This window comes from Piliocolobus tephrosceles, chromosome 14 (genome assembly GCF_002776525.5).
Source record: "Piliocolobus tephrosceles isolate RC106 chromosome 14, ASM277652v3, whole genome shotgun sequence".
Taxonomy (NCBI): Eukaryota; Metazoa; Chordata; class Mammalia; order Primates; family Cercopithecidae; genus Piliocolobus; species Piliocolobus tephrosceles.
In genome coordinates, this window is record NC_045447.1 from 84592923 (window position 1) to 84616970 (window position 24048).

General features: G+C 42.2%; 1 protein-coding gene across 33 annotated transcripts in view; it reads right to left on the reverse strand.

Annotated features, from left to right (window-relative positions):
* Nucleotides 1–24048, reverse strand: part of TRPM3 (transient receptor potential cation channel subfamily M member 3) — a 908811-nt gene that overhangs the window by 24722 nt on the left and 860041 nt on the right. The window lies entirely within an intron of this gene.

Here is a 24048-nt window from a genome sequence, read left to right on the forward strand (position 1 = left end):
CCATCTCAAACAGAAAAAAGTTCCAAACAAGCCAAAATTGAAAAATGAGAACTTCATTAATATCTCGAGGGGCTGCTACTCTGGCAGTGCGGGACCTCGGTTCCACTGTCTTCCCAAGTTATCACCTGACCAGAAGAGGGGGGTGGAGCCACCTGCTTGCTCACCCTGCCGCTAGGCCCCCACACTGGGTGAGTGGCACTTGGTACTCCTTCTGAAGCCTCGTGAGGACTTTTCTTGGGTGTGCCCAAGGAGAAGAGAGTCCCACCACTGGCAAGTTACTTTCAAAATGTGCTGTAGAGGCTGTCACCCCGACAGCTGTAAGAGCAGCAGCATCTTGGGGCTATTGATCGGGAATTAACACCAGGGCAGCTGTTAATTGCTGCAAGAAACAACCTGGGAGCTCCAGCTAACGATTTGCTGTCTCGGTACAGAAGGAACAACACAGGGCAGTGCCTTGGGAAGTAGTTAGAGGGCTTGTCGCTCTGTGCTCCTGATGGATGGGATTTCGCTAGGAGGGCAATGGGGGGTGATGGGCCGCGATCGTGGAGCTCACAGCCACCCCCGTTCTTCCAGTAGCATTTCCATTCCAAAAGTGTGCTTTTCAGGGCACAGGAAACAAAATCCAACTGCAGTGAATAAATGGGCAAATGGGGGAGAAAAAAGCCTGGAGGTGGGGGTGAGGAGGAAGGTGATATGTGGGATTGGCTGAGTGTGAGTAATGTGCTAATGAGGCCTGCTTGGAATTTCCGGGTAAATGCAAGAAAAAAAAAAAAAATCCCTGACAAAGCTTCTTAGTGCTGCACAATGTGGCTCAGGGAGCCAGATGATGCTGTGAGGTGCCAGGCATGGGTGAGGTAGCCCTCCTCTCCAGCCTCCTATAATAGCGTTAGCACAGGGCTCTTTGCATCTACCTGTAAAAGCGGGTAGGGGGGAGTGGGAGGAGCACCAAGAGGTCTCAGCAGTTGCCACAGGCTGCTTTTGATGATCTGCCAGGAAGATTTGAAAAGTTGACCCAGAATCTACTCGGCTGGAGTACCTGGCAAGAGGCGTCCGTTCCTTTCTCAAGAGTTTCCGTTGCTAGGCTGCACATTCTGCAGCGATTCTCAACCCTGGCTGCCCTGGGGATCACCTGGGGAGCTCTAAAAAATACCAGTGCCCAGCTTGGCTCCAGACAATTGAATCAGAATCCCTGAGGGTGCCCCAGGCATCAGCATTTCTTTTTAAAACTTTCTAGGTAATTCTCAATTGCCATGAAAGTTGAGCCCACTGAGCTAGAATTAGGCTGCAAAAATTACGTAATTTTTGACATGCTCTGAGGCCCAAAATGCATCTTCTCAGCCTATGAGGATTTTAATAACATTAGGACACCAAGACCTGATTTTTATGGCCAAGAAAAGAGGACCAAAGTGCTTCCTTTGGTTCTGCCTGCCAAGATGATTGGATGCAGAATCAGGCATTTTTGAGGAGCAAGAATCTTGTTTTATTACAGCACTTGTGGCACTAAACACCCAAGACAGCCCTGTAAGAGGTCCTGATCATTTCCACCCTCAGAAGGAAAACTCAGCAACGAAGGTCCCCTGGCTTCGGCATGAAGTCAAACTCTGAGAGTGCCTGGCCCTGGGCCATGTCTTGCCACCTCCCACCTCTCCTTCTGAGCACAAACTGGACTGAGCTTCCTGCAGTTCCTCGAAATGCCATGCGCTTTCTTCCTTCTTGATTTTGAGCCATGCTGCTTCTTGGTTTCTAAAAGACCCCTCTGCTACCTTGCTCCCATTCCCATGCTTCACCTGGATGAATCCTGCTCATTCTTTAGTGCTCACCTGGCTTTCCAAAGCCCACCCAACCCCCTTGCTGCCCCATCCAGCAAGGACTTAGGTAGGTATCTTCCTTACAATCTCAGAGCACCCTCTGCCTGCCCTTTTGGGGGTCTCTCACACTGTATCACCATCGCCAGTTTACTTGTCTGTATTCCACACAAGATTCCTGGTGGAAAGTTGCTCCTCAAGATTTCCCATCACCTGGCTCAGTGCATACACACAGCACATCCACGTGCACCTGTACAGGACAAATGTTGCATAAATACAGGAGATCACGGGGACACAGTCTTGTTGTTGGACACTAATAGACATTTCCCACACCTCCGCAGGCCTACTTGTGATGCATAGTCCTAGCTCTGAGGGGTCATTAGCTCCTTTCTTAGGTTCTTTCCAGAAATCCTGCCCTCAGCTTGGCAAGGAATCTTCTTACACTCAACCAGACTTCAGCGTTTCTGCTACCCACTTGGCCACAGGCCTCATGGAATCATTGCTTTGTTTTTCTCTCCTCTGAGAAGCTTCTCGCACCTACTCTACCCACTTCCTCCCAGCCTAACAGTCTGGTAGTCTGGTCATTCCTCTATTCTGCCCTTTCCTCTGGTTCCTGCTGAGATCTCTATGTAGATGCCAACAAAGAGCAGAAATAACTGCTTGGGGTTAAGTTAGAGAACTTACACGATTTTTACAAATGTGGTCCCTGATCTCCATTTCTTGACTCCATTCTGAGAGAAGGCAAAATAAACTCGTGAGAGGCAGAGCTCATTTATTTTGCTCTTTTTGACCCTATATTGAAAGAAGGCCATGAAGACACTTCCTCCACTTGGCCCCTCTGCCCAGCTGAGAGAGGAAACAAGGAACAGTAGGTGCTTGCTTGTTGCAAGTGGTCCACGTGCATTTCCATGGGCTTTAAGAAAGTGCCATCAACATATTTCCAAGTCTCTACTGAGTTCCTCTGCTTGGTTCCTCAAAAGCCCTTACTAATTAAAATATTAGACCAGCTTAATATCTTTTTTTTTTTTTTAACATTAGGTACCTTCCTGAGAAACTTAATATCTTTATTGAAGATTTGATTTGTTTGGCGCCAGGAGCCTCCTTCCAATCTTTTGAGTATTAATTTATTCCACCTTCCCCCACCTTTTACTCATCCTGCTTTAACAGAGGTAGTATTAATTTAGTGGTTAGGAACATGTATTATAATCAGGCAGACCAGAGTTCAAACCCCAACTCTGGCTGGGTGCAGTGGCTTATGCCTGTAATCTCAGCACTTTGGGAAGTCGAGATGGGGGGATCACCTGAGGTCAGGAGTTCGAGACCAGCCTGGTCAACATGGCAAAACCCTGTCTCTATTAAAAATCCAAAAATTAGTCAGGCATGGTGGCGCACACCTGTAGTGCTAGCTACTTGGGAGGCTGAGGCAGGAGAATTGCTTGAACCTTGAACATGGAGGTTGCAGTGAACTGAGATTGTGTCACTGGACTCCAGCCTGGGTGACACAGCAAGACCCTGTCTCAAAACAAAAACTCCCCCAAAACCTTGACTCTGCCATTTTCAAATGATCCGACTTTAGCTTTGTCCATAAACTTCAGCTTCCTCATCTGTGAAATGGGAGTAATAATAGTATATTACTGTCAAGTAATGTACTGTCAAGATCATTACACAAGATAATGCATGCGAAGTATGTGGTTCAGTATCCAGCACATAGTACTTAATGAACATTAGCTGATGTCATCATTAGTATTGTTATTTCTGTAATTGATAGACTTTGAGCTTCTCAGTTAGGAACTATGTTTTATTCCTCTTTGTTTTGCAATCACTAAGAATAATACTTACTCTACAAACATGTATTGAGTGGTTATAATATGCAGAATACAGGGTATATTGGGAATTAGATGCTTCCTGTTCTTAAAGAACTCGCAATTTAGTAGAGACATAGAAAGGGAACAAAACATTGCATTATTGTGTGATATGAGCTTGGATGGGGGTTCTGAGGAAACACTCACATTTGAACTGCTATAGTCCCTCTAGCCTGGCCATACAGAGCAGTCTGGTAATCAGGATCAGCCTGAGGAACATCATCTAGGTTCTATAGCAATAGGGGTAATGTAAATGAATTAGGTGATCTTTGTTACCATGATAATGACAGTAAAAATGAATAAGAAACAGCCTTCATTTGGTAATATCAGCAAAGAAACTGAGCATCATATGCAGCAGTTAATGCAAAATGTTGTTCTGTAATGGTTTCTAATGATGTCCTTGTTCTGGGTAGTTACCTGCCCTAGAAAATGCTATGACTCAAACTTATAGATGTTTACCACTGATGAAGATGAACTGGTGCCTTAAAGCCCTGACAAGCAGCAGATTCCAGGATGAGGAATAAATTATCTGGATTGTCATATGGCACCAACCATTATCTGGAGATTTATATTCCCAGGGAAATGCCCCAGGGACATGCACCCAAGATGGCATATGGGTGGATGTTTAGGAAATGTGGGCTGGTGACTTCCCTGGGCCTCCTCCTTCCCTCATTTTGGGACCTGACATTTGGGTGACTTTTCTCTCAATCATTTTGCAAGAGGCAAATGCATGGTCAGTACCACCTCCATACCAAGTGGCATGTTGTCACCTCCCTCTTTCATGGTGACAGTCAGTACAGAGTCCCTCTAGTGGATATTGGCTGGTTCCACCTGCCCAGTGTATATTTCCCCATCTTAGTTTCCATTTGTGGAACCACTCCTTGTCCACTCTCAGTCCATGAATATGGGTGAAAGGAACTTCAATGCCAAATCTAGGAGAAGATTAATCAGTGCGTTTTATCCCTTGATTGCAGTGACTGGTTCAGGGATGGACATACGTGACACACACCTGATCAGTCAGCTCAATAATCATCAGCCTTGGAACTTTTGCTGAAACTAGTATAAAAGAAGTTCTCTTTTCACAAAACAATGTAATGCTACCAAGTAGAGAAGGCCTGCCCAAGAGCGACTCCATCACAGAGAACAGAAACTGATTCCTGGCTCAGCCATGCCTAAAACCAGCCTTCTACAGTCACACAAACCATGAGATTAAATTTCAGTTGGGTTTCTGTCACTTGCAATTAGTCTTGACTGATATGATTACCCACACCTCTAGCCCCTGTCCACAAGCCAGTAATAAGAGATGTTCATATTTTGGGCGCCTCATTCCTAGGAGACTGCATTTGGAGTCTTGGAATGGCATGGAAAGATTGGAAGGAGCAACGTGGGATGTAAAACCTGATCTGATACCTAGGTTAAATTATTGCCAGGAGCCAGAGGCCATGCTGCTCCCCTTCTTCCCCAAAGTATAAAATAAGGGGCCTATACTGATAAAGCTCGAATTTTGTCCAGTTGGGATCTTTGACTCAGAAACTAATGACAAAGATTAGACCTATTATCAAAAATGTAGGATTAATGCAGCTGGGAAACTTTGGCCAAGCACCTGGCCAAAGTTAAAGTGAAGAAAACTTATTCTAGAAGCCGGTCATAGCTTAAGATGAAGTCGTAGGGGCCTCAAGGTGACATGCAGGTACAGAGTGGGAAGGCTACATCTATGCAACAGTGGCAAATTAGAAGGGATCAAACATTTGGAGATTCAGATTCTCTATGGTTTACTTATGGGGGGTCACATTGATACATCACATGGCAGAAGCCCAGAAGTGCTATTTCTGCTAACTATGCATTAATAAGTAGAAATGGATGATTGGGCTCTGGAACAAATTAATAGGTTGTTCAAGCAGAATCCTGCCAGAGTACATGGGTGATAGTAAGAAAGCCCTCCCTATATATGTTGTGGAAGTTTTGGAGCACAGTCTTCCAATGGTTAAAATGTTTTTCATACATAAACTTTTATAATAACAAGTCAATGACATACCTTACTGGAATACAAGCCACACAGGGCAAGATTTTTGTCTCTTTTGTTCACTAAACAACCTCTAGAATACTGCCTGGCACGTACTAGGTGCTCAATAAACATTTGGTGAATGCCTGCAGACGTGGGTATCACACACTGCACATGTGACCTGCAATGTCAGGCATTTCTGTGAGTTACAGCTCCTCTATTTCACTGGGTGTCTATTTTCCTATTTATGTCAAGATCTCATCAAGTGTCATCATGACCTGTCAATATAGGGTGGCTCCTGTGACAGCAAAAAACTGACAGAGGGAAAAAATAGATTTTTTGGTTTTTGGCTTTTGGTAATCGCCAAGGTTAAAGCAACAGGTTTGGTCTTTGACAAAAGCTATAGAAAATCTCCCTCTAGACGCTGTTGTGTAAATCTCCACGGCAAACCAACAATACCCCATCTTGCATCCATGACAGACATTGCCAATTAATCTTGATGTTTTTTCCCTCTAAGCCAAGATATGACCTTGGAAACCTTCTCAAGACAAAACTCCTGAAAGCACACCAACCAACTGAAATTGACACAAGAGAAGGGACCTTCCTCTTAGCCTCTGTAGAAATGGGAATGTGAGGTCTGGGGTGAAAGATCGGTGATGTTCTTCTTTTCAGGATCCTCCTCAAGCCTGCCCTATACTACCTCACAGTTGCCCAGGAACCAAAAAGGGTCAGAATAGGACATCCTGCTTATTTCAGACACTGATACTTGTGATGAGGGACCATCCTGAGAGGGCTATGGAATTCCCCCACATACATCCTGGACCTGAGGACCCTGTCCCCTGCCTATTTTAAAAGATAGCTTTAAAAATGGTGCTTTCCCAGAAAATCCTGGTCCTAGTTTTTTCCTTATTTGAGATCGTCAAGTGATGGAGAGTGGAGATTTAAGAATAAACATCCGTGGAAAGCATAATATGTGGCAATTTCCATGCTGGGCACATTACATTGGCCATTGTGTTTCATCTTACCAGCTCTGTAAGACATGCATTGTCCTTGTTTTACAGTTGAGGAAACATGTGACGAGGGGTGAAATGCCTTACCCAAGACCACACAGCTAATAATGGGATAATGCCAGAACCATTCCATCTATCCAAAAAATACTGAGTTCCTGCTAATGTGCCAGTGGCAACTGGCAGTGAAGATACAATTACAAATAAAGCAGAAATGGGCACTACCCTCTGACCCTAAAGTCTATATGTACTCTGCTCTACCTCACATGGCCTTGCCAATGTTATATTAGTGACCACCTATTGCAGGCTTAAATAGAAGGCCCTGTGCTATGAGCTTTACTTGTATCACCTCATTTTAATCTTTAGTATATTTTGACATGATAGGTTTAATGTTTCCCATTTTACATATGAAGTCGGGAGGCTCAGAAAGCTTTAGGGTCCCTGTCAGGTATCTCAGAGCCAGGAAGAACAAAATCAGGATGTCTACAAAAGCCTGGTGAGCTACTAAGTCCCTTTCCTTGGTGCCTCTGAAGAAAGAGCCAACATGGGATTGAGAGGAATCTCTCAATTATGAACAAATGTAGAAACAGTTCATTAGACATTGATTGTTCTTGTCCCCATCAACATGAATAACTTGGCCTGAGCTGTTCAGATGAAGTCCAAGTGCACAGAACAGTTTAAAAGTTCAGAGGGTAGAGAGAGAAATTAGGTTCCAGTGAGAGGTAAATTAGGTTCCAGTGAGAGGTATTGGGTGCAGGCGCCTCCACCCCAAAGATTAAGACACTTGCCCTTTTGATTTCATCCTATAATATGCAGGGAGAAGAATTTATTTATTTAATGTGCACACCATCTTGTTCCTAAAATGTCAGAGAAATTTAAAATGGAACACCAACTGATGTTTGATATAATCAGAGTCATCCTTAAAAATATGGCGAAAAAGGAATATTTCTTGAAGAATGCCCCTTCCTCTCCTGTCTGAAGAAATGTTTCAAAAGCTCAGTCCAAATCACAGGCAATGGAATAAAGAGCTTAGTTGAGTATCTGACTACATTTATCCTATTTTTTTTAAAGAAAGGATTTTCAGCTAAAAATCCATCTTGAAAAGATAATGAGACAAAGAGGATTTCTCCACCTCCTTTTGAAAATCTATACAGTTCACTATGGAGGATTCAGAATGCCATTAGCACAGCTGCTGTGGCTTACACAGCTGCTGAGGACGAATTTGATTGAGATAATGCTGCTCTTTGGCCTTTTCCTGACACGTTTCCCTTGGCAAGACAACCAGAGATGCCTCCCTTTGCATGGCTACATCTTTCTAGAAGTTTCCTTATCTGAGGGTCTTTGATTGTGGTGGGTCCAGGTAGAGGTTTTCTTTGTGGAAACATGCGGCTCTTTCTATTGCTTTTGGTAAGTGACTGCCAATATCCTCTTATAATGGACAGGAAGAGCAGAGGTCACTGAAAATCAGGCAAGCCCAACTTTCTAGAGTCAAAAGTACCATCTACTAGCATCCCCTTTTACTTCTTTTGTGGCTTAAGTTTTTTCTCTTCACCTAACCCAAACACTAGGTAAGATGCTAACCGATGATGACATGGCACAAAGGCAGCCACTGGAAATTGGTGGGAGGCCTTGGTTTTTCCATCCATGAATGAATGGAGTTGGGCTATTGATATTCCTTGCAGCGCAACAGACACACAGCTTGGGAAGTCCAAGAGGGCTTTAGGACACAGAAGCAGGGCATTAAATAGCACGGAACTAAATAGTAAGGGATGACGCTGTCAAGCTTCTTTCCATCTTCCTGACGCCATCAGAGAGAAAGTGTCGGTTTAAGCATACTATTTCTTTAACACTTCCTTAATGTTTGCGAAATTCCCTTTTTAGGAAAGACTGAGCTCAAGCATCTGGTAGAATTTCACAACAATGTAGGGTTTTTCATTCTGTTTATTTTGTGGTTATCTTCTATTTATGTCAAATGATACTGATTTTCAACTTGTGACCATAAATCTTTAAAAATAAATTTTTTAAAAAAATGAGCCAATTTAACTAAAAGTATTTAAGAGTAGAACAAAGGTTACAAACTAGTGAATGGGGGTATGTGGTTGACTGAAGTTTGGGAAATGCTGGATTAGATTATCTCTAAACTCCATCTATTCCTGACATTTTGTCACTCCATGATTCCAGGAAAAGGAACAAAAGACTTGAATATGCCCCAAACTGAATCATCTATCCCAGGAGCCAACTATAGACCACTTGTAGAACCTTAATCTTTTTATTCCTGGTAGAAAAGCAAACTAGCTCTCACTGCATTAAATGGAACTCAGCCCCCACCTGGGGAAAAAAGGGGACCAATGATAAAGCCTCCAACTCTTCAGGGCCATCTTGGCTTGTGGTCTGTCTGCTACTTGCACACAGTTTCAGCTTTGAGCTATTCAGAACCCACTATTAAGTTGAATGTCTCATTTTTTAATCCAGTAAGTTAGCAGGATGTCACAAATCTAGGAATGTTGTGTGTGTGTTGATTGGGCAGTGGGGAGGTATGGGGGGAAGAGCGTCCTGGGGGAGAAGTGGGGAGAATTCAATTCCCTCTGTTATTTGGTTCCATGTTCTTCCTATACTATGTATCTAGCTTTACCTGGAAACAAAAATTATCATTTATTTGAAAAGGGCTTCTAAATTCCAACCTTAGTATTTCATTATTTTGCATCAGGAATTAATATCAAAAAGATTTTATGCAAATTTTGCTGGGAAAGAATATATATCTAAACTAGCCTATTGTACATGCCAGTGGGTTTGCTGCCATGATTAGGAGATCCATTGCATTAACAGCCCCAATTTCTCTCCCCTCCCTGGATCCATACTGCTTTGTCATGTGATGTTAGAATTTCTGTCACTAAACAGGTGGGATCTCTTTCTTCACCCCTTGATTCTGAGTTTGGCCATGTGGTTTGCTTTGATGAGTGGAATGTTAGCAAATGTGACCCACACAGAACCTTGGAAAATCCCTTAATGTTTCTGTTTCCACTTTTTCGCTTCTGCCATTACCATAAGAGACATGTGTGAGCTAGCCTGTTGGAGAATGAAACACAGGGAACCTCTGCTTCCAGCTGCTTCTGTTGTCTGAGCTGAGGCTGTTCTGGAGGAGGTGATAGCCAGTTGACCTCCTGGCATGTGATTGAGCCCAGCCCAGACCAGAAGAACCATGCAGCCAACTCTCAGTCTTGTGAGCTCAATACGTGCTTATGGCGTTAAGTTCCTGAATTCTAAGGTAGTTTTTCCTACAGCATTTTTGTGCTGATAAATACCTGATACACAAGCTAAATTTCCCTTGCCCTGCTCATAGCTGGAAGAGGCAGCCCTGCATCCTTCAGGCTGACAAAGTCCTTTCCTCATTTCTTCACTTCCCCTTTCACCCAATTCAGGCTACAGATGATTGGAGCAGATCCCACCATTGACCAAGAAGGACTGAGTTCACTGAAATGACCAGTGACTAATCGGACTCTTTGTCTTTAGAAATAAAACAGAAGTGCAGAGACTTAAGTTAGATAATGGCAAGTACTTAAAGATCATATAGAGCCAGACCTCACTGGATCATGTAAAGCAAGCCATATGAGAGAGGGATGGGAGAGGAAGGGAGAAAGGAAATGGGAGAGAGAGCAAGAGAGGAGGAGAGAGATGATTGATTGATTATTGATTGAGGCAGGAGAGAAGTAGAGAGAAAAGCAGAGTGTGGTCATGTCTTCTGATTCTGACTTTCCAAAACCACTTCTGGTTTTGTTCCCAGTCAGCTCACGCATGTTATGCTCTGCTTCCTGTCTTTGAATGCCTCTGCGGTTTTCTCTTAGACACTTATAGTCAGTCTTTATTGAACCTACTTTGTGTAGTTTTGTTTTCTTACGATCAACATTTTTCTCTGGTTGAGAACATAGTCGTTAAGACTTTAGAAGGAATCAGTTTCCTTGCCTAGTAGTTTCATCAGAGAAGGGAGGGGCTGTGAGAAGGGAGAGGGAAGCTCCGGGAAGGGTTGGAAGAATGGAAATAATTGTGTTTAACTCACAGTTTTACTCAGGGCTTGCCTCATCATCATCATTACACCTTCATTTTGATATTTGCATATGCCAAATAGGATTAGATAAGCTCTTTGCTTCTTCAAACCAAAACAACAAAAAAATTTCAGAAAAAAAAATAAGTTACTCTTTCAGATTTTTGTGTTGCTGTCCACCTACCTGTAATTCATCACAACTCCCCGACCTGCAACAATATACCTTTCAAAGCAATGAGGCCAGGAGGAGGCGCCCCTTCCCCTGTAGGTGAAGGGAGCTGGAGTCTGTTCTCATCGCCTTTACCATGGAAGGTTTTCCCTGTGGGTCCACACTACCTTAGCCTACAGGCCACACGCTAAGGAATATGCTTGTTGTTTCTGTTTAAAATGGGATTGTATTACTTCTCAGAAGCCCATACATATTTAGGGTATTAGAGTATTTGAAGAGGGAAGAGCCCTTCAAGAGGGGCCTTCTTAGGAAAAGAACCAGCAGCCTGACATCAGGGCTCTCTGTGCCTGGAAGGATCAGTCCAGTGAGCCAGACTGCATGTCTATGTGTAAATGCACATCAGGGGACACGAGGCTATACCACCTCCAAAGAAATAATCTATGGCTCCTGTCGACTCCCATTGGATTGTGCCTGAGGGGTGATATGACATCTACAGAAATGATCAACGTGGCTCCTAATATTTGGGAATGCGTATACAAGCAAACAAGTTCCTGCTGACATTATTTACAAATCCCCTAGTAAGAGACAATGCAAGAAACCTGTCTGTACTTACAGCTCACGGTCCAGGCTCGAATCTCTCTGATCTGCAGGCACTTATTCCTCTCTGTGCCCTCTGGATTCCAAGCTCTGTTTACTGTTAAAACTTGAGCTTTTCATGCTTCAACTGATGCTCCTCAAACGACCAAGAATCCAGATAATAGGCAGTCCACGTTCCACTGAGAATCTAAGCAGCTGTGGGCTTTTGTGTTGTGACTATCTGTCCAACTGTATGCTGAATATGAACTGCTATGAGTATGATAAAATAGTTGGGTGACAGCACACCCTTGTATTGTGGGCTAACGACATCGTTCTTTCCCAGAGCAACATTGACACATGTCAGTTGTATTGTTAAAATACAACAAATAAACATTTTCATCGTGGCAGATTTATCTGGTTTTCTTTTATTCTTTGAGAAGGAGTTTTGCTCTTGTTGCCCAGGCTGGAGTGCAATGGCACGATCTCAGCTCACTGCAACCTCCATCTCCTGGGTTCCAGTGACTCTCCTGCCTAAGCCTCCCGAGTAGCTGGGATTACAGGCACATGCCACCATGCCTGGCTAGTTCTGTATTTTTAGTAGAGATGGGGTTTCGCCATGTTGGTCAGGCTGGTCTCGAATTCCTGACCTCAGGTGATCCACCCACCTTGGCCTCCCAAAGTGCTGGGATTACAGGCATGAGCCACTGTGCCCAGCCTAGATTTATCTGTTAAAAAATAATAAACTGAGATACCAATCAAGTGAATTGGGGTGGGGGCGGGGGCGGGCCAAGAGGGAAAGGATAGGCAAGGCACTTTGCTGTTCATCATGTTTTAGATTATATTTTAAATAGTCACATTATCCCACATTACTAAATCATTTTGTGAAGTCACTAGACACAAGGTACTAACCTTGGGTAGGTTCAGATTGAGACTTAGATCTGGCATTTGCCATCTATGTCCTATGGGTAAGTCCTTTGATATGTCTGAGCCTCAGTGTCCTCATTTCTAACCCTGACCTAACGATGATAATAGAAATAGTGTTAATAACAGTGATGATGACACATTTTCAGCTTCCCTCATCATTCATTCAACAGGTATTTATGGAGCCCCTACTGTGTACCAGGCACTTTTCTAAGTGCTCGGTATATACCAGTGAGCAAAACTTCAAAGATCCCTGCCCCGAGACTATCTATAGTGGGGAAGGGATGGTGGTGGTGATAGTGGATAGACAGAAAAGAAGCAACAGCATAATAGATAAATAAGCTAAGCAGGCTGTCAGGAGGTGATAAATGCTGTGGGACAAAGTACAGAACATAGGGTAGGAAGATCAGGTGTGATGTGGGAGGTCCACGGGTGATGCTGGTGGTGGGAAGCCACATCGAGAGGGCAAGATTTGAACAAAGACTCCAACCTCAGATGAGGGAGTTGGATAAGAGGCTCTCTGGGGAAAGGATGCTCTAAGCACCAGGCACTGCTTGGCCCAGGGGTGGATGCGGATTGGCTGCATTCTGTGAACACAAGAAGGTCCCCAGTCTGGAGTAATGCCAGGGAGTAGCTGGCGAAGAGGAAAGAATACCGAGGGGTGGGAGCAGGAAAAGCAGCATGTGGGGACTGTGGAAGGACTTCAGAGGATCAAATCAAGCTCCAAGGCAAGGATATAAACTTATAACAGTAAGGCATTATTATTTATTATAATCCTTTATTGGATCTATTAAAGAAACTGAGTAATTGCTCCTCATCCATTCCACTTCTGGCCTGATGGTTTCTCATCTACTAAGTAAACCCTCTCTTCATTATTTCTATTTTCCCCACCAGATCCTCAATGCCCTTACATGAAATAGGGAACGGCCCTGCTGTACTTAGGTGAGAGATCTGAAGGCAGCTGAATGTTGGTCCTGTGCAGTCTGCAACAGAGACTCTCAGACTCCTTTCTGTGTCCACCTACTGTAAGAAATGGAGGGCAAAGGAAAATGCATGCCAGGGAGGGGTCAGGTTTCGTCTCAATCCCACCCACATACACAGCTGCCCTGCCTTTATTGGCCAAACAGCAGTCTGCCAAGAGAAAGTTGATTTCTAATCTGGTTTGAGCAAAACCAACCTTTATAGGTAGATGAAAACCTCACAGTATGAGGTTTGGGAGCGGGAACAAGGTTCTTATTGATGACATCAGGGCAGAAACCCAGCTTTTCTCACTGCAGCTAGACTCCTTAGTGGTTGCTGCTTAGCTCACACTGTTCACTGCACCTGCTGTGTCAAAGAACAATAAGCTTGGATGCAGGAAACATCCTTCTGTTCCTTAAGCACCTTAAACTTGTTCCAGGCGAGAAACCCAAACCGAAGCTATAGCCAGAGGTTAACCCGAACAATTTTATAGACAGTTTCACTCAACAATGACACCCATCATAAAGTATGTGAAGAGAAAGGGTAGATTTAAATTCTCATTTTCAGTATTTCTGAAGACAGGAAGGTTGCTACTTTCAAGGTGGCTTACAGAAAATCTGTATTTTTCTTTTATGCCTGGAAACGTGCACATGCTCATACACAGCAAAGATCAACTAGGTTAATAATATTCGTTAGAGTATTTGAAAATTAGATGGCTTCACTTTGCCAACACATAAACTCTCCAGAGTACAAACTGGTGACACGTCAAATCTAACCTACACTTAAAAAAAAAAAATATGGCCATCACATTTTTAGTAAGCGAATGCTTCATGCAGTGCCACTCTAAACAATGCTATGTGAATGGCATTTCCTTTGGCCAAGTTGGTCTGAATAGACCTGTGAGAAAATCCTAAAACTAAACCGCAAGCCATATAAACATTGGCTAGTTTCTGGATCCTACATAGAAAGAAAACAAGTTGGGCTTTTTCCACTTATATCCCTTGTCGAATTGCGAAACAAAAACTGTTTGCTGGGCTCTGATAGACAAGTATTCGTGGGGGTATTTACGGACTTAGGGAGTTTATAAAAGAATGTTCTGTCTTCCTTTCTCTACATCTTGTGCAACTATTTAGTAAAAACGGGACAGTTAATATTCACGCTTTGTGCTGCATTCTCAATGATCATACAAATATGCACATACACACACAGGAGAGAGAGGAGAGAGATGAGAGAGAAAGAGAGACAGGAGAGTGGAGAGCTAAAAGAAGGCAATTGGGGTCAAGTCCAGCTTGAATACTAAGTTAAGCTAACAAGATATAAGAGAGTAGCCTCATGCCTGAATTGGATACATGAACTGACTACAATAAAATATATATGAAAGATGCAATTCTACTTAAGGTGTCTGGTGGAATACAAGTGATAATTGTTCACTGGGGCCACAATAGGACATGCCAACATGCGCAGACACAAGGCAAATGGCTGAGATTTTTTTCTATAATCTTCAGATAGGGTTGACATGGATCTGATATAACAAATTTCAAGCCCAACTACAGCAAGCATTGATAATTATCTAGCAAACAAATCTGGTTGCAACCATCCTAGAGATGCACACATCAGATTCTATACCAGGCGCTTTCATATACAATATTTGATCATTACAACAAACACCTTTTTAAAAAGGCATTAAGGTTATAGAGGCTGATCGTTAAGACAAAATGGCATAAACCCTGCAGGAAACACTTTAGAATTTCTGACCCATTCATTTGTTTTTCAAAATGTTTGTTTCACAGACACGTATTAAACACTTGCTATAACCCAGGCATTATTCTATATGCTTTGTAAATTTCAACTCCTAAAGAATACAAAGTAGGTACTATTATTATGGCCATTTTACAGATGAGTAAATTGAAACACAAATAGGCAAGTAACTTGCACAATGACACACAGCTAGTAAGAGGCAGAGCCTGGATTCAAACTAGGATTCTATCATCTTAACCACTACTTTGTGCTGTTTCTCAAGGTGTGAAAGCTATTTTAAAAGCAGGAGGATTTGCATGCCCAGATATCTGCATTTAGACTTTCCTTGTGTTCCATCCTTTTGTCTGGGTCAGTGGCTCTCAACTGGTGACATCCATAAGTATTAATCCTTCCATGTTATAAAGACTTTTGAGGGCAAGAATGGCTATAAAGCGAGTTTGGCTAACATGCTTGCTTTGTGAACCACATCTATGTAGATAATACACTTAATGTAAATGGAATACTTATCCCCATAAATATAATGAAAGAAACGAAAAAGCCCAGTCTTCATTTAACTATTGTCCAATAATTCCTTTGTAAATGAGTAAACTGATTCTCTTTGGAAGGGACATAACCAATTTCAGGCTAGGAAATATTTATATTGTGTTGGATGAGGTGATTCATTCCACAGCCTCAAACACTCAATGTAAGCCCTCTTCAGGTCTTGTTTATCCTGCATCTGTTTTTAATCCATGGAAACAGAGACCTCTCCATTTCACTAGACAGCGTAGATGGACTCAAGAATAAGCAGTCTGTTTAGGCATAGCTATGTGCACCTAACTTGACTGATAGCTTTATTTAGCATAGTAGGGTTGGGTTTGCAGGAGGATGTCTGTTGAGAAGAGGTTAAGGACAAGCATAAAATAAGACTTATACAAGCAATGAACAAAGTGAAATCTTGTTTTGCTGTATGTCATGAAGAATAGCTTACTATTTCACGTGACTAGGTGAGTGAAGGAACTAGTTATATTGATGGTTGCCATGGATATGCACTGCTCTAACTGGTCCCAGATTATAATAGGAACCAGAGACAATGAGTTTAGGAATAGCAGGCAAAGGGATCTGGCTTTATCAACTGGTAAAAGTTTGTGTGTCAGCTTCTGAGATCAATCAGGATGTCCACATCTGTCTAGTTTGTACTTAGTAAAACAAAAAAGATGTTCACAATCACGTTTGTGGGTTTCAAAATCCAAGAGATGAATTTGCTTTCATAGAATACTAATAACAATGTCAGGTTTACAGGGCCAGGTGGGTAAAGCAGGGCCAACAATATCTGCCTTGCAATGTTCTTTTCATTTAATTGATACATGTATATTTATATAAATACAAAAATGTAAAAAGTATTTAAAATAGATATTTTTCATTGCTTCTGCCTTGCTTAGGTCTGTCTCCTGTCTAAGTTATGTTTCCATGGAACAGACTCCAACCATTGATCCAGGAGCAATAGTTCATGGGACTTAACCTACTCTATTTTGATATTTAAAGTGATTAATTTAAGGTTACTTCCATTTTTGTGTGCATGTGTGCAGAAGTCTGAAATATTTAGTGCTCAAGGTTGGAACTGCTTTAGATTTTGGGACTCTGTATTTGTGTAGAATCTTCTTGCTCGGCAATCCATCACTAGCCTAACTTAAGACATTTACACATGTAAAAATAATGGATCTGCAATAAAAAAATCTGTAATTCAGATTTTCTTTTTTTCTTTTTGCTAGTTCAGATTCACTCGGTAGTTAGCATTAATAAAGTTTTGGGTAACATTACTAGAGTTTTTTCTTTTTTTTTTTTCCAAAACAGAGTCTCACTTTGTCTCCCAGCCTGGAGTGCAGTGGCATGATCTCAGCTGACTGCAACCTCTGCCTCCTGGGTTCAAGCGATTCTCCTGCCTCAGCCTCCCAAGTAGCTGGGATTACAAATATGCGCCACCATGCCCAGCTAATTTTTGTATTTTTAGTAGAGATGGGGTTTCGCCATGTTGGCCAAGCTGGTCTCGAACTCCTGACCTCAACTGATCAGCCTGCATCAGCCTCCCAGAAAGTGTTGGGATTACAGGTATAAGCCACTGCTTCTGGCCTTAGATATTTTAAAAGTAAATCTGCTGGTGAGCAACATTCACTATTTTTTTCTCTATCTGAAAGGACCTTGGTGTGTATTACGTAGACTGAATATGAGGTTATTATGACATGACCTCTCAACTACTCGAGAAAGTAGAATCAGGTACCAAGTGTCCATTGAATGGCCACCAAATCACTTGAGATCAGGGAGAAGCTATTCAATTGCAAATAAAATACGGTGCTTGATTCCACATATCTCCAGGATGGGAACACTTGCGATTATCTTTTATAGTCTATCTTCCAATCTTTCACATTCTTTTTCTTTCCTTTTATTCCATTGTCTTTCATTTCCTTGCTTATTTTGGAAGAGATAATGAGGTAAATTTTCTGTTCCATCTGAATAACAGTATCAGTTATTTTGAGCTGGCCAGAAAATGTCTCCCTGATGTATCTTACCAAATGGAAGCCTAGAGCATCTGTTTAGAGGCTTGACAGGAAAAGTGTCTCCTCTCTAGACTAATGACCTGCAGCAAAAGCTTATCTCATTCCAAATTCTGCCGTACCTACAGACACACAGGAGACACAGAACACAGGACCCAGGCTCCGGAGCCGGCCAACATGGGTTCAAATCTTAGCTCTGCCATTTACTAGCTGTGTAAGCTTTGGCAGTTCACACAAGCTCCCTGGGCCTCAGTTTCTTCAGTTATAAATTAGGTGATAATCACAGCTACCTTAAGAGTGTTGTTGTGCAGATAAACGAGTTGTTGCTGATGTGTGCAAAGGTTTAGCACAGCACCTGCCACATAGCACTCTGTAAATGCTGACCATTTCTGCTGGAGGCCCTGTACCTTAGAGGCTCACAGTCCAGGCTTCTGAGCCAGCTGCCAGGGTTCTAAGTCCAACCCTGCCTCTCAAATAGCTGTACCTCTTAGGCAAGTTACTGATTAAGTTAAATGTGAACCATATGTACTTTCTGAGAGTAGACCATTTTTGACTTACAAAAAAGGTAGTTTTATAGGGTTCCACAGAATACACAGGTATATTCTCTGTGCCTCAGTTTCCTTGCCCATTAAACATAGGGGCAATAATCCTATCTCGTAGGGATAAAATGAGTTAGTATTCATAACACATGTGGGACAGTGCTTGCTATGTAGAAAGCGCTATGTATTTGCTACTATTATTTTTATGACCCTCACATCTCTTTACTCCCTGACTACCTACATTTTTCTCAATAATAGCATGTTTATTGATCCTTCTTTTTGCTTCTGTAGAAGCAGAAAGAGGCTTCTGCTTTCTGTGTTGCTGGCAATGTCTCTCTGCCCCTTTGAAGCCTGATTGACTTTGTCCCCTTCATTTTCTCCATGTCCGCCTTGACTGTTGGCATTTGTGTACTCACTAAAGGACACAGTGCTTTGCATTAGCTGGCAGTGGTTCCTGGACGTCTTTGTCTTCTTTATACATTGATCCTGGAGAAAAATTCCTTAAGTTACGTTCAAATGTGGAATTCCTAATGCTTTCCTATGCTTTTTTTTTTTTTTTTTTTTTGGTAACAAAGAGACTTTTAACAAACTTAAATACATTTAGATTTGTAGAAAAGTTGCAGAGTTACTTTTTCTGCAGAGTTGCAGAAAATTCCTGTTCTGTATATTCCTTACCCAGTCTCCATTAATGCTAAAGTCTTAAATAACCACCTATATTTGCCAAACCTAAGAAATTTACATTCATAAGTTACTGTTTGAACATTACTATTAGCTAAACTCCAAACTTGATACAAATTTCATTAGTTTTCCACTAAAATTCTTTTTCTCTTCCAGGATCCCACATTGTGTTTTATTATTATTCTCCTTAGTTTCCTCTGGTTGGTGACAGTTCTCCAGTCTCTCCTTATTTTTTAAGACTTTGGCACTGAGTCTTGAGGAGTACTGGTCAGACATTTTGTAGCATGTCACCCAATTTGAGTTTGTCTGATTTTTGTTTTCTTCTCATGATTAGACGGGGGTTATGGGTTTTTGGAAAAACATCACAAAGATGAAATGCCTTTCTTTTTATAACATATCAGTGGGTAAACAACACAATGATGACTTCTCACTGGTGATGTTAATTTCGATAACTCTCTCCACCATTTAACAAAATACATTTTTTTTTTACATAGAATTCTCACACGTTAAAGTTACCAAGAGAGCATCTAAATACAGTAAGTAACTAGATTTCTAAAATTGCAGCATTTTAAAGCCCTGAACGGGCTTGTTCAATTGTTCTCAATCTTCTCAGCCCTAACACCTCTTTTTAATAATAACTATTTCCTACTGCTCCTTCATTCTTCTGAGGTGAAATTTATCGATGATATAATTTACCTGTACATGTAGTCATAGAAGAATCAATATAATGTCCTAATTTTAAAAAAAGGGAAATCAAAGGAACATAATTTATAATAAAATAACTATTTCAATATATAAATGTTCAGACATAACAATTCCAGAAGCCATAGTGAAGTGGTCAAATGTTTGCACCTAAATGAAGAACTTCCACGAATAAGACAGATACAAATGTAGACAGATGTGAGGCTCAAATACAATGAGGAACATTGTGAGTTGATTTTCCAAAATGGTGAACAACCCATGAGAAAGTTCCAAAGCAAACAAAATACCATCTCCCTCGATTTTCATGGTGGTTTCATTCCTGGAAAAATTCACAGCTTATTAAAAACATGGAAACATTTGTGTATTTAAATGTAAAATGGAGTTAGGCTTAGATAATTATAACCAGGTTTTCACCTACGTGAATGTCTGCTGGGATAGCAGAAAGCTGTGTGGATAGAGAACAATGATTCATTGTGGGAGTGTCCTGTGCACTGCATGTTACACACACAGCCTGGGCTCTAACTCCTCAGTGGCAATGATGCCCCTGATCAGGGAGGGCAAGTAAAAACAATAAGGGAGGGCAAAAAAAACCCTTGAATTTCTAAGGTAAAGTTTCCAAAAAAAAAAAAAAAAAGGGTAAAGTTTTCAAAAAAACCCCTTCAATTTCCAAGGTAAAGTTTCCAAAACATGGGGGCCATGCTGCCTGTCAAGACCACCGCTGTTAGAGTTCAGGTCTAATCACTTCATCTCACAGTGAAGAACTGGGCTCAGGTCCTCATAGCCAGCACATTAGGGCAAACAGCCTGGAAGCCAGGCTTGCCAGCTCCTACACTGCAGGGTCTGGTGTTTGTTGAGCCCTCAAAAAGGGTTCTAGTAACCCTTGGATTGATGCAGAAATGTAGGTTAAACCATGCAATTCATGTCACACACACACACACACACACACACACACACACACACACACACTACCACCACCACCATCATCAACATGATCATCAACTCAATTCCTGCACAAAATCCTTCACTTCATAGTTTTCCCAGTGAATTAGGAGAACATCCAAATCCTTACACTAGCCTAAAAGGCCCTGCACAACTTGGCCCTGGTCTGCCTCTCCAACTTTACTCCCCACCATTCTCTCCTTGCACATCATACTTCTACCCTGCTGGTCTTCTCTCAGTTACTGGCAGGAGGAGTACCCTCCCCTCTGTCTCAGGACTTTGCACTGGCTGTTTCCCCTGCCTGGGCTCTTTTCCTACTCTTTGCCTAGCAAATTCCTGCTTATTCTGCATAGCTTGGCTTGAAAGTCACTTCCTCAGAGAGCCTTTCTCTGAGCCCCAAATATATCTCCTTGTGAGGTGTTCTCATAGCCCTCTGTATTCATTCATCACATACTTAGCAGAGCTTACGATTAAGTATTTATTTGTGTAATTCTGGGTTTGATCTCTGATGCCTCTACTAGGCTATGAGCTCCCCAGGAGGCAGGAGCTTCATCAGTTTTTCTCATTACTATTCCCCATTACGCAGGAGAATGCCTGGAACAGAGTTGGTTCCAAATATTTGCTGAATCCATGAATGAATGAATAATTAGGTTAGCTGTCCAGAATGACTTTCAGGCTGGCTGGCAGGCTGACACAATGGGAGAAACACAATTGTGGTTTTTCATGAGGAGCTGCAGCATAACACCTTGGTTCTGTTTTGCTGTGGAGAGAGAGGCATGCTATTTGAGACTGCTTATTTTGGCTTAGTTGTTTCAGTGAGCTTGTTTTTTTTCTTTTTTCCAACAGGGTCCCACTCTGTCACCCAGGCTGGAGTACAGTGGCACAATCACAGGTCGCTGCAGCCTTAAACTCCCAGGTTCAAGCAATTCTTCCACCTCAGTCTCTCAAGTAGCTGGGACCACAGGTGTGTGCCACCACACCCAGCTAAATTTGTTTTGTTTTGTAGAGATGGGGTCTTGGTATGTTGCCCAAGCTGATCTTGAACTCCTAGGATCAAGCCATCCTCCCCCCTCATTTTAAATGAACATAAATGGAACAGAGAAGCCTAGAGGGCACCTGGGTGTCTGAAGTAGTGAAGGCTCCTACATCTACCTGGAGCTGGCTTCCTTGCTGGAAGAAACAATGGCTTTGCAAACTTTAGCTTTATAGGGCTCACCCTTACACATACCCTACTTCATTTTTTCCTACAGTTACTACTATCTCTAATAACACCTTATCTCTAAGTAGCCTTTGACACTGTGCCATTTGTTTCATTCTTTCCCAAATTTTGGTCTTCGGGTATCACTTTCATTAATGTGGCACATTTACACATCACCAGTGCTATTATTTATTAATGCTTATTTTTTTTCCTTGAATACATCCCACTCTGACATTGATGCAAATTTTAGCTTCATCAAAAACAATAATATGCATGAATGTCTGATTATATTCATTTGGGCTTATATTCATTTGGGAAAGAACGTTCTTTTTCTGGGCTGTGTTCTTGTGTGAGAGGAACACCAGGGTTGACCTCCTTTCTGTCCTCAAACTGTTAAGAATATACCAAAGAACAGAGAGTTTCAGTAACTTGCCCAAGGTCACAGGGTTAGTAGACATGACAGAACTGAGATTTAGTGTCTGGTTTCTGCCTCTGTCCTGGACTGTTCCTGTCACACTAACTCAAACCATTCTTAACCAAGTTCTCTACCCACACCAGGCACTCCATAACTATGAACTGTGGTTGGACTAATGATGACTTCCAAAAGCAAACTCTTCATCAAGCTTTTTCTCTGAGTACATTATATTCTGTGCAATGCTGCTGGCATCTTGGGACATTAGCTACCTCTTTCCAATGTGTAATTTTCTGACCCATCTATGAGCCATGTCTCATTTGTATTACCAGGATGTCCCCTGTTTTCATGATGAATGCCATTTTGACATACTTGTAGAGACAGGTGAATTTCATGGGCAGTACAATGTATTTTTCATGGTACTGTCTAATTTATCCATGATGAGTGATTCTGAGACTATCCAAGGTATCACATGTCAGTGCCGTAGAAACTCTTCTGGGAAGCCACAGGATGGCTTCAATGGTGGAGGAAGCTCCCTTCCTCATTTCCTAATTCTGGAAACCAGTGGTTTCTGGGCAATTCTCTACCTTCCTGACCATCAAACTTTGGCAGTGCACTGTGTCTTGAATAGCTGCAAAGTTGCCGATCCTGTTCTTAAATCCAGTTCTTAAATCCAGTCTTCATTTAGAATTAAACCACATACTTGAACACAGAAATTCCACCACGACATGCTACACCAACTTGAGTTGCTGCTGTAGATCTTCTTTTTTTTTTTCCCAGATGGAGGCTTGCTCGGTCACCCAGACTAGAGTACAATGGTGTGATCTTGGCTCACTGCAACCTCTGCCTCCTGGGTGCAAGTGATTTTCCTGCCTCAGCCTCCTGAGTAGCTGGGATTACAGGCACCTGCCACTGTGCACGGCTAATTTTTGTATTTTTAGTAGAGACGGGGTTTCACCATCTTGGCCAGGCTGGTCTCAAACTCCTGACCTCATGATCCACCCATCTTGGCCACCCAAAGTGCTGGTATTACGGGGATTAAAGGCATGAACCACCGCACCTGGCCCCTGCTGTAGATCTTAAACTCCAATCACACTGGCATTCTTTCTGATCCCAGTTGAAAGCATCCAGACCATGCCTACCATATGGCTTTTTCCCTTGCTGTTCTCTCTGTCTGGAATGTCCCTGCCCCAGCAATTTTCATGCCTATTTCCATTATTCACATTTCAGCTCAATGTTATCTCTTCAAGCCCTTTCACTGACCATTTTCTATAAAATTGTATGCCCACGTCCTTACCGCAGTGACTCTGATCCTAGTAGTTGGACTTATTTTCTCCCTGGCAGTTATGACCACCCCAAAGTATGCTGTTTATTTGTTGACTTACTGTTTCCACCGAACCCCACAGTAGATGTAACTGCTATGAAGTGCATGCCAAGGCCTCTCTTGTTTACTGCTTTCTCTTTGTAATAAGTGGTTGCTAAGTAAATAAATGCATGATGTGGTCTAGTCACTGCAGTGAGGTGTAGGGGAAAGCGCGAGGCTCTGGATTCAGATGGAAGCAGCCTTCTGTTCTAATGCAGAAGTTAAGAGCGTGGGTCTAGAAGTCAGATGGGTATGGATTCCAATTCAGCCTCTGCCACTTCCTGGCTGTGTGCCTTCAACAAGTTCTTTAACCTCTGCTCTTCATGTAGATCACTAGTAAATCAGCACTAATGAGTCACAGTGTATCATGTGCCTGGCCTGGTGCCAGCCACTGTAATAGCCTCTCAACAAATGTTAATTGACTTCCCTTTCCCTAGAAATGTCAGAAGAAACCCGTGAAACCCAAGACATAGTTTTGTAACACACTTGGTAGTTAATAGAGAATTCAGGCATCCCTGTATTCAATACAACCTGCTTAAGTACGACTGTCGTACATTTTGCAAAAAGCAGTGACATTTTCAGCAGTT